The sequence below is a fragment of the Lotus japonicus genome, chromosome 1 (assembly GCF_012489685.1).
Source record: "Lotus japonicus ecotype B-129 chromosome 1, LjGifu_v1.2".
Lineage (NCBI taxonomy): Eukaryota > Viridiplantae > Streptophyta > Magnoliopsida > Fabales > Fabaceae > Lotus > Lotus japonicus.
Genome location: NC_080041.1, coordinates 45,088,817 through 45,100,703, shown reverse-complemented (window position 1 = coordinate 45,100,703; position 11,887 = coordinate 45,088,817). Strand labels below are relative to the sequence as shown.

At 36.9% G+C, this 11,887-nt stretch overlaps 1 long non-coding RNA gene across 4 annotated transcripts; it reads left to right on the top strand.

Annotated features, from left to right (window-relative positions):
* Positions 1-1,402: 1,402 nt before the first annotated feature.
* On the top strand, positions 1,403-5,124 carry LOC130730522 (uncharacterized). 4 transcript variants are annotated; one of them, XR_009016379.1, is made up of 7 exons: positions 1,406-1,598; positions 1,729-2,114; positions 2,223-2,294; positions 2,444-2,496; positions 2,621-2,798; positions 3,562-4,607; positions 4,946-5,124. It is a non-coding gene; the product is annotated as an uncharacterized LOC130730522 (long non-coding RNA). The 4 variants fall into 4 exon arrangements; XR_009016402.1 differs by having other exon boundaries at positions 1,403-1,598; positions 2,694-2,798; positions 3,562-5,124; XR_009016372.1 differs by having other exon boundaries at positions 1,403-1,598; positions 3,562-5,124.
* The last annotated feature ends 6,763 nt before the right edge of the window (positions 5,125-11,887 follow it).

The following is an 11,887-nucleotide window of genomic DNA, read 5'->3' as shown; positions in this document are numbered from 1 at the left end:
CGCACTCGCTTGTTTAGCGTCATGTGTTATAAGCTGAGACAAAAATCATCAGCCACTCTAGCGTCGGTTGGAGCTGACTCTAAGTTGTAGAGGACAAGCCATTTCATATGACTCTTGTTCCATCAATATAAGCTTCTATATCCTTCTTTCTTCGAATTCTAACCCTCATTGTCCCTCCTCCACCCCTCCCTGCTCCAGTGTCAAGGAATTACGTAGTCTTTTTGTCTCTTCACTAAGAATGTGTAGGTTGAAAATTACTTCCCACCAGGCACCCCAAATAAAAACTTTCCTTAAGGTTCTCTATCAAAATCAAGTTTTTTCAAGTCCTTAATTTAAAATCCTACAAAAATAAAAACTAAAAAACTATGTGGCTTTGAATTCTCGACTGCTCCATGGCGATACGTAGGAATGGACATCAACAAACGTGAAGCCAAAATTGTGAATATTCTTTTTCTTAATAAAAAACATAAAAATCAAATAATTATAAATCATAAACATTTTGTAGCGGTAAAACAAATAATTAGAAAGCTATCATAAATTGCATAATTAAGTAGCGGTAGCTGTTTTATAAATGAGCGTTGTAGGGTGCTAGTATTTTCCCTACACGTAATAGACTTCGGATCTTGATGTAGTTCGGAAGATTTTTCTCCTTTGTGAGGTTTTCCATGTTTCCAATGGAAAAGGTTGAAAATAAAAAATTAAAAAAAATAGCTTAGCAAATAAATGCATGACCTTTCAATTCACAATGCTAGTACATTAGTTCATGGATCGTTGATCTGGGTTTTGCTTCTTTTCAGTTGTGGATACGAAACTCTTCAATTTGTGTCGCATGCCCTTTGATCTAGTTGAATGGAAGGAAAAAGGGTGATGGCAGAGGCACGAGGATTCCTTGATCTGCTTCTCGACCTGCTTCTTTGTGGAGGCACGCGATAGGTGATGGCAGAGTTCCCTAATGCTCCTAAGAGGGCGAGGGAGCGGAGCAGCGCGGTGGTGTGATGGAAGGACCAGATCCCTGCCCACACCAACACTATATTCGACGACACTCAAACGTCGAGGGAGGTGGAGGAGTAGAGGAAGAGAGTTAGACAGAGGAGGAGATGAAGAAGAGGGTTGGTGAGAAAGAGATTGAGATTAAAGTTAGGGATTAATTTTAAGTTTTTGTTGTTAATTTTAAATCATTATGTAGTGAAGTAGAATAAATTAAAAATGAAAAATGAAAAAATAAATGATAATTGTGTAAATTTTGAGCTACATAAGACTGAAGCACGTGTACTCGTGTAGAGACCCAATTTGATTAGAAAACAATCAGGGACAACATTTCATATAAATATTTTCTAGGTACTTAATTGGATTTCCTTTACAATTTCAGGGACTTAAAGCTTATATTTGGTTTTTAATATTTCCAACTTCCAAGAGTGAAAATCTGTCACGATCCTTGGCTCCACGATGAGCTTTGTCCCTTTTCCTCCATTGAGGAGCTTGTGCTTCTCCTCCTCAGAATCTTCCATGGAACCCTAGCTGAGCTCTTCAATCCTTTGTTTTGGTGGAAGCTCAGCTCATCTCTCCCATCTTCAACGACTGTTTGAATTTTTGGCTAGGTTTCTGTTTGTTATGATCTTCGATTTTGATTTTGAGTTTTGCTTTGGAGTCATGTTTCCGAGCGTTTGATTCCTCCTTCCTATTCCTTGATTTTGCAATGATTGGTTCTATTGATGTATGGAATCGCAGATAAAGGTCAGGAGTTGGAAACTCGACAAGCTGGTTGTTTTGTTCATGGTGTCTTCAGTTATCGCCGCCGCATGCAGTCGCTTATTGGTTGAAACAATCTTCTCCTTCGCAATCGAGACACAAGGAATCTTATGTGTATCAATGAGGCAGCATTGTCACGACCAAGACACACAATCAAGGAATCTTAATTTTGTTGTTGGTGTGGGGTGTTGCATATGTGTGTTATCTTAAATAGTCAATATACTCAACAAATTCTTCAATAACTGAATGAGGTCCTTCTACTGTCTTCAAGTTTCTTTAATAACAGCGCATCTGGTCTCGAAAGATTACAGGCCCTGTGTATTCTTGAGTGCCATAGGGAGAGTAACTTGTTTCGTACTCCACAAGTGGGTCATTGATGCTCTTGTTGCATTAGCTATCATCATGCATACAACTTGTTCATTGTTCTAATTTCTCTTATTTTCCTTTTTCCTGATGTGGTTCCTTTGGGACAGGTTTGACAAATCTGGAGTATTTAAATCTGGATTCATGCAAGATAGGTGATGATGGGCTTGCTAATTTTACAGGTTTGACAAACTAGATTTCACATTTTCCCTTTTTGTAGATTTGCATGGGCTACATTGTTTGGAGGTACATGGAATGAGCCTATATATACCTTGATGCCATTTTCAGCTGAGTGGTGTTAATTTGGTGATTACTTGCTTTTCAATGACAGAGGAATGGATATCATAGGTCAAAACAAGGAGAGGATTCTTCTTACCATTTTTGGTAAGAACTGTACCTTGCATTTTGATTTTGATGCTAAGCCTGTAATTTCATTAAAGTATTTCGAACCAATTTTCTTTTGATAATATTTGGTACTTGGAATCTTATTTTGTTTCCCACATGGCAGTACTTTTGTCTAGTTTTTCCTCCCTCTTTTGGATTGCCAACGTTTATATGTGGTCTAAAATAAATCTTGTAAGCTATATGCAAGACCATGCGAAAACTAAGATGAAGAGTTCTGGAATGCCTTGGCCGGGTGATGAAGGCGAACAATGCTGGGAACAAGCATGGAAAGCTATAAAAAGGTGAGACTTCTTTATATGTGAAGTTTATAGCATGAAGTAGGTTTTATGCCTTTTTCATTGGAGTTTATATCATGTTCCCAAAAGAATTTTTATTTTGTATATTTGGGCCAAACTCCACTGTCCTTACATTTTGGTGCCTATTTCGCAATATTACATTTTGTTTTGGTTGACAAGTTTGTATATTTGGGTCAAACTCCACTGTCCTTTTCCCACTTGTAAACTTTTAAGATTCAAGAGAACTCTTTAAGGGCTCAGTTTAGTTTAGCGGTAGAAACAGGGCGAACCTCAAAAAGGGAACATTAGTGATTTAGTGGTAGACACATATGCTTGTCCTCCCATTTTTCGTTTATTTTGTTTCACATCGGTTTTTATGTATATTTAGTCCAAAGTTTATGACTTTGGTTTCGTATTTTGGATTTCCTGTATTATAATTTTAGGCTTTGATCCTTCGTGGTTCGAGAGCCTTACTATGAACTTCTATTTTTCTGCTGCCATCATTGCTCTTTCGCTTGCTGCTGCCCGCCCTTGGCTTTGTTCTGCTGCTGTTCCTGTTATGTTTTCTGTCTTGCTTCTTGTTTTGTTTTTCTTTCTGTTGTCTTTTATTCTTTTTGTTGTTTCCTAAGTTAGTTCACTTGGGGGAACTTTGTCCTCAACAGTTTTCGCATATACATATATGATTTCACTTTTCAAAAAAAAAAAAATTCTACGGATCTATTTTTTTCCTTCAAGTTAGAAATTTAAATGATCACTTGATCTGTACCAGCAAGTGGAGGTACAACTTCTGGGACCGGAAGCTTGGATAATCCCAAAGAAAATGCAACGGATCGTTCCTCCTAAAGTAGCTTTGTTTCTATGGCAAACTTCTGCAAACAAAATTGCGGTTAAACATAATCTAATGGCTCGAGGGGTTGTAATTGAGAACGAAGGTTTATGTAGCAGCTGTGGGATTGTAATCGAGACAACGGGTCACCTTATGCTGTCATGTACATATTCATGGAAGCTGTGGTATGCTGTCATGTCAAGGGAAGGTGTGCTATGGTGCTGTCCAGAACAAGTTAAAGATCTGCTAATGGAATGGCCTTTTTTGCAATCCAATTCTGATTCAATTCTCTGGGATCTAATTCCGTATTCGCTGTGCTGGTCCCTGTGGATTGTGCGGAATAATGTTATTTTTCAGAATGCTCAATCCTCAATGGAATCCACATGGGATTTGCATATTGTGAGAATCATGGGATGGATGAAGGCATGGTAGAAAGAATGCCCGTACTCAGCTGTGGATTTCTCTTGCAACTTCGCTGACTTGAGGGTGAATAAATCTCTGATTAGAGTAAGGCCAAAAATCTGGTTTCCACCACCGACGGGCTTGATCAAGTTTAACGTTGATGGCTCATCCCAAGGGAATCCGGGCAAGAGTGGAATCGGTGGGATTCTGAGAGACTTGAGCAGGATACATAGAGGTTACTTTTCCTTGGCTGTAGGGGAATTATGGGCCTTTGAGGCGGAGGTCAAAGGAATTCTAGCAGCTCTAAAGTTTTGTAAAGAATTTCAGCTCAAACATCTGTTAATTGAAAGCGATTCTGCACTGGCAGTTGGGTGGGTTTCTAATAAAGAACATCGTCCATGAAAATTATTAAATGACTTAGTGCTGATTTATATGTTGATGGAAGATGTGGATTGTGTGGGAGTATTTCACTTTTATAGGGAATCTAATCAGCTCGCGGACTACCTAGCAAAAACTGGATGCAATAGAACAATGCCAATCTGGTCTTTTCTTTGAATGATATTTTATATCTGCTGTGTCAAAATGAGGTACGTGCACCCACTGCATAATAGCTTTTGTATCTTCTCTTAATGCTTGAATGGTCTATGGTTTTCTCCTAATGCAATTTACTCAATGAGCTTCAAACTTCGGTTTATCTTGAATTTGAAGTTGCTTTTCTTGCTGGTAAGTATCCATCAATTAGAAAATTAATTCTCTCAGGTAGGTCTTCTTTACTTTAAAATCTGTATATATAGACTGATATATGTTTTTTTTTTTTCATTAAGTTTCCATTTCTTTGTTACCTTCACCGTTTATATTTCACCCTCTCTTAACTTTTATTTTATAAAAGTGATTGTGATCTGTTTCATTTTTCTATTTGCTATAGCTACCTGGATATGCTACCTGGATATGATCTTTAAGTTTTGTCTCTTCATCCCTCTATCTAAAGGCATAATTTTTAGGTTCATCTTAATTGGTCCCCAGTTGTAAACTTGCTTCAATAGCAACACTTTGATTGGTAAATCTTGCCACTTGGATCTATTGTCTAAGCTTACTGTTAACGTACTTTTAATTCTTTTTGACATTTCTCTTGTTAAGTTAATTAATTGAAAAATCAGGCAAGGATTTAGATTCTTTGTTTCTCTTGTTAAATTTAAAACCTCATTCATGTCTAGATAGTTTTCCTTTATAAAAATTAGTCCTTTAAAAAAAAATTTGTCTTTACAGGTATTGTGGTCTTATCATTTTTATCATTTTAAGCACTAGTGTTTTTTACCCGCGCGTTGCACGAGAAATTTGTTTATTGTATTTGATACATCGATTAATATTTTAAATTATAAAATATTTAAGATGCTAAGAATGTAAGAACAATCATAATAAAGATGTAGATATTTAAAGAACATAAATTCAGACACTCAATTTTAGTGTTTTGTAAGCATACACTTCATTAACAAATATAAAGATTTTGAAAAACACAGAAGTTAATAAGCCAAAAGCTTTAAGTTTTGCATATGTGAGGTATAACTGAATTTTGTTTGTGAAGATGTACTCGTGTTGCATAAAGGGTAATGCTTTTGTGTTTTAGATATGTAACAATACATAAATATATAATGATTGTTTAAATTATTAAAAATACACTTAAGTTATAGAAAAAATGAATTTTTTTTTAACTCCTACAAATTTTCATTTTACATATAAAATGTTCCTCCCAGTGAGATCTCGTAACTCTAATTTGTTAGCACTAATAAATTTAGGTCATAATTTTATAGTACATATGTATTAATATTTTTTATTCCTCGTACTTTTCTTACTATCCAATTATTATAGTTATAAACATATATAAATATACACTCTTAAAATTTTAGAAACAATACTAAAATTAATTATATTAAATTTTTCTATTAAAGTAATACCAATCAATTAGTTTAGAATATAATGATTGTATAAAAAAGTATAATGATACTTTTTATATAAAATAAAATCTCACGTAGGTAGCATTATAGTAGTTTAAAATTAAAACATATCAATTGAAAATTATACGCAAATACAAACAATAGCCGCTTTTAGGTTTCAGAAAGATAAGCAGTAGAAAATTGTGTGTATCTCCAGAACAAATATTTCTAGTGTTTTTACGGTGAAATTTGCTCTTGTGTTTGAGGCATGGATCAATACCTTAGTTTATTTCTAGCTTTTTGCCCCGTAGGAGCTTTTTCTGTTAATTTTACATGAATTTTCATGTAAAATGTTCATCCCCGTGGGAACTCTTAACCCTATAGTTTAACTTAAACAAAAATACACTATATATATATATTAATGTTTTCTAATCTCCGCACGACACATTTTAATCATCAAATTATCATGCCTTTATATTTATTTCTTTTTAAAATTTTCAAAAAGTTATGAAAAAAGTAATGACATCATATTGATTTTTTATTTACCACTCATAGGAATTAGATTTCGACCTATAAGTTCAAACAATCATTTTTTATCTATGTGTTGCACGAAGAACTTTCTCTTGTGCTTAAGACATGTTCAATACCATACTATAACAATATTTTCAGATACTAAATGACATACTTAATGAGAGATATATAATGCTACATAATGTGTTCCTCTAATTTAATTTCTCTCTATTTATAACTCATTTCGTTCTAGTACTAAGTAACTACTATAATAACATCTAACTAACTTAGCAGTCCCTGATTAATTTCCCCTTCTGTTACATCCTTACATGAGCTTGAAAATTTAAGTAAACACACTTCTCTTAGGTGATAAATGGAAACAATATAGAAACAACCGCAGTCTGCAGCTAATGAGAAACTCTGCCAAATTCACCTAGCAACCATCAAATCTCTGCGTGTCCATGATAGCTCTGTGGACCCTCAGCACCAGATCAACTCCCTTTTCATGGAATTAATATTTAATAAAAATAAGACAAATTAAGAAAAAATCAAGAAATAAATAACCTAAATCCTAATCAAATCTAAAATTTAAAAATGTACTAATTAAAGATAGATAAAAACTATCAAAATCTAGCAAATCACAATAAAAACTTATAAAATCATAAATTAAATAAAAATCCGAAAATTCAATAAAGACACCATAAAAATTAATTAATAACCTCAAAATAAATCAAAAATAAAATAAAAGATCAACGATATAATCAAGAAATAAACAACCTAAATCCAAATCAAATCTAAAATTTAAAAAGATACTAACTAAAGATAGATAAAAACTAACAAAATCTAGCAAATCACAATAAAAACTCATAAAATCCTGAATTAAATAAAAATCCGAAAATTTAATAAAAATACGATAAAAACTAATTAATACTCTCAAAATAAAATAAAATACCCAAGATAAAATCAAGAAATAAACAACTTAAATCCTAATCAAATCTAAAATTTAAAAAGGTTAACATGTGCTTGGATAACTTGTTGGATTTTTCTTCATATTTTTGGTCAACATGTGATTTTTTTTTATAAATGCCTTGAATTTAAATCCAGTTACCTATTCAAAAAATTAATTCAAACGGCTTTTTGTGTTTTCCAATATACAATTTTTTTTAAAAAAAAATATACACTAACTATTTAGAATTATTCAATTTGTAAGAGAGATGTGTTCCTCCTTCTCTCTAGAACCAAAGGGGAATGGAGCAAAAGGGGCCAACAAGCTGAGGATCAGCAGGGGCAAGGAACCATGGAGATTCGATGCGAATGCAGAATCTTCAAAGGCGGCTTTGGAGAAACAAAAATCAAATTTTATGGGGGCACCTGTGGTAAGGAGCTCGGAGCAGAGGGAGTTTCATCAAGCAAAACACATCCAAGGCAGACAAGCACAATCCCATTATAGGGCCCAAAGGAGCTTTTGCAAAGATAAAGAAAAAGAAAGTCGTTGCACCTTATTCATTGATGGTTTGGACGACAATATGTCATATGACAAAGTCAAGAAAACCTTTTCAAAGTTCGGAAGGACAGCTGGGATTTTTGTGCAGAAAATGAGAAAAAAGCATAGAAGAAGCAAGTTTGGCTTTGTGAGATTCAACGATGTAGCAGATGCAAAAGAGGCCATCCGATTGCTAAATGGATCTAAACTTGGGAACAAAACCATTCACGTGTCCATAGCCAGATATCCTTTCTTTTCTAAGTCCATCGAGGTGAATCGGAAGCACATCAGAAGACACAACAGAGCTCAGACAACTACAAATCAGATATGGAAACAAAAGAGTGAAGCCATCACTGAAAGGAAAACGTCTGAGATGTCTGAAGGATCTTACCAGATGAAAAATGAAGATAAGGAGAGGGTAGGGAGAACAATAGTGGCATCGCTGCGAGGGCTGCAAAGCACTCAACAGGTGGAGGATTTTCTGCGATGTCATAGCTGGTCTCAGATCAAGGTGTCTTCGATGGGGGCTAGGGAAGTTGCAATCGAATTTGGCACTCAAGAAGAGATGTTTCAGTTTCTCAGTAATGAAGGAGAGCTTGGTAACATATTTACAGTTATGAAACCTGCTACATCTTTCGACAAACCCACCAGATACTTCACTTGGATAAGGATTTGGCACACTCCGTTGGGACTGTGGAATAGAGATTTCTTTGCTTTATTGGCAAGTCATGTGGGGGAGTTCGTTTGTGTGGATGAAGCAACAGAAAACCGTGCTAAATTTGATTATGCCAGAATGGTGGTGAGTACACCGACACCTTTCGTCGAAAGAAGGAAAGTGGATATTCAAGTTGAAGACCAAAGCATCACTGTGATGATGGAAGGTGAAGATACGAGAGAGATTGAAGATCAACTGATTCAGGCGATTTGGGGCATGGACAACTCCAGCACAGGAATGAACGATTCGCCTCGGGCCTCAGAGGGGACGGTGGTGGAGGAATCTGAAGACGCAAAAGAGGATGAGAGTGCCTCATCGGAAGTGTTGGAAACAGGGACGCCACCCTGTCAGGAGGTAGGGGTCAACGAAGCTACAAATATGATGTGCAGAGTAGCATCAGAAAGGGTACGGACCAATGAAGACATTTTGGGGGATTTTTTTGAAAATTCAAAGAAGGAGACCTTCAGCAACTGGTGCTTTTTTGAGAATGGACAGATAGTGGTACGAGCAGGGGACAACATTTGCCTCAACTTTGTTTTGACAGGACTGGATGGTCTCTGGAACGGGTTTCCCTCAGATCTTAAGGTAACTTTTGGAGGCGCACGTGATCTGGAGGTGACTTTTAAAGGGTCAAATGTACTCAAGTTGGTGGATAGGGAACAAATTCAAACCGTCAATATCACTGGAGAGAACAGCTGGAGGTGGAAACCATTAGAAAGTCAATTGGGCTGTGAGATGGGCACAAAAGGCCCAAGTACCCGATACACAAACACTTTTATTGGGCCTCTCCTAGTTGGGACTACAATTTTTGTGGACATGTCAAATGAAATTTCCCCACTGTCTCATAACCACAGAGTTGTGGGAGAATCGGAGACCCCAATTACTTCCGCTAAGAAGAGAAGAGGTAGACCCAAGAAAACTTTAAGCTCCAATTTGGTGCCACAGACCTCGAGTGTTGTACCGATTGTGCCTCAATTAGCCAAGAAGAGAGGTAGGAAACCTAAACTCCCATCCATTGGAAATTCTCAATCAGTAGCAGTGTCACCTAGCCAGCCAGAAAGAAGTGGTACTGGAAGATACCTGACGAGGAGCACAAGAGTATGGCTTCTGGGTAAAACTCTTGGGCTGGAGTTTGATGGTCCTGATGAATCTGCCATTTCCTCTCTAGAATCTGATTTAGGTGCGTTCCTTCCAATTGTGGAACCTAATCATGGAGAGAAATTGGATTTCTTGGAATGTCAGGGGATTGGGAAGCGCAGAGAAGAGAAGGGAAGTAAAGGAGGCTGTGAAGAAAGCTCACCCAGAATTAGTACTTATGCAGGAGACAAAGCTTGATTCACAGAAGGAGAAACTGGCCCTTAATTTCGCCAAGGCATTAAACTTTGAGTGTGTGGTGGTCCCGGCGAGAGGTTCTGCAGGTGGACTACTAACAATGTGGAAATCATCTGCTTTTTCCCTAAATCAAGTCCTGAAAGGAGAGAGGTATGTATTCATTGTAGCTAATGACAACACGATCAATGCTACTATGGTGATTGGAAATATATATGGGCCGAACACTGAAGTAGAAAGAGAGGCAATGTTTCTAGAATTAGGAGACATTCTCAGGAATTGGAATTGTGGGTGGGTTTTAGGAGGGGATTTCAATGCTACTCTAAACCTTGAAGACAGGAGTGGAAGGATGGGGGGTTCGGATGCCTCATTCACGAATTTTGTCAATGATTGGAACTCAATTGATCTCCCCTTACAGAATTCAGATTTCACCTGGTTTAGCTCTAGGAATGGAGGGGTGTGGAGCAGAATTGATCGCTGGTTGTTAAATGAAGAATCTTGGTCATCTCTTGAAGAAGCCACCCAACGTGTAGAAAATTGGGGCTTGTCGGACCATAGAGCAGTTGTGTTAGCAATGGGTCAATTTAATTCAGGACCAAAACCGTTCCTGTTTTACAATAATTGGCTACTTGACAAGGAATTTGACAGATTAATTCATGATTGGTGGAATACTACTACTGTACAAGGCTGGTCTGGGTATGTACTACAGAAAAAATTCAAAGAGCTGAAACTGAAAATAAAAGAATGGAAAGGGCACTCTTGCTCTCAGAATGAGGAAAAAATTAAGACCCTTGAAGGGGAACTCCAAAATGTCATGGAAAGGCTTGAGGATGAAGGTATGTCGGAGGAACTGAGAAACAAGAGAAGCCAAGTGATAAGTGGGCTTTGGGAAGGGTATAGAAAAGAAGAGTCCAAATGGCTGCAAAAATCACGAGTCAGGTGGTTGAAGGAGGGCGACAAGAATACATCGTTCTTCCACTTTGTGAGCAAATCCAGAAGAGCTAGAAATCACATTTATAGGCTCAGAGTGAATGATATTGAAACAACTGACCCAACAATAATCAAAGAAGCCATTAGACAACACTTCCAATCTTTCTTTACCCGTGAGGAGGTTTCAAGACCAAAGGTAAAATGTTCAAATCTGGCCAAGCTATCTAATGGGGAAAAAAGATCCTTGGAGGAAGGTTTCACTGAAAATGAGATATGGGACGTGATCAAGAATTGTGATGGCAATAAAGCACCGGGACCCGATGGATTCAACTTCAATTTCTTCAAACATTTTTGGCCATTGATCAAAGGAGATATATGCAAATTCTTTGAGGAATTTCACGCAAATGGAAAACTTGTTAGAGGGTTAAATGCTGCATTCATCTCGTTAATACCAAAAACACCTTGCCCTATTGAAGTTGCTGATTTTAGGCCTATAAGCCTAATAGGAAGTGTCTACAAGCTAGTCTCAAAGGTGCTGGCGGCCAGATTGCAGCGGATAATGCCGAAGATAATCACAGAAAACCAATTTGCCTTTACTCCGGGTCGTCAAATAACTGATTGTATTCTAATCGCTTCGGAGGTGGCTGATTTCTTAAATAAAAGTGAAGGAGGTGGGTATATTCTTAAACTCGATTTCGCCAAAGCTTATGATACAATAGAATGGAGATTCCTATTTGACATACTTGAAGAAATGAACTTTGGGGAGAAATGGATTCTATGGATCAAAAATTGTGTTACAACTGCCTCTCTAGCTGTGTTGGTAAATGGTTCACCATCCATGTTTTTTGACATAGAAAAGGGCTTGAGGCAAGGGGACCCTCTATCCCCTCTCCTATTCAACTTATGTGTGAATGGCTTGTCATGTTTACTGAATCAATTACTGGGCTACTCGGGAACTACCCTCTTTAG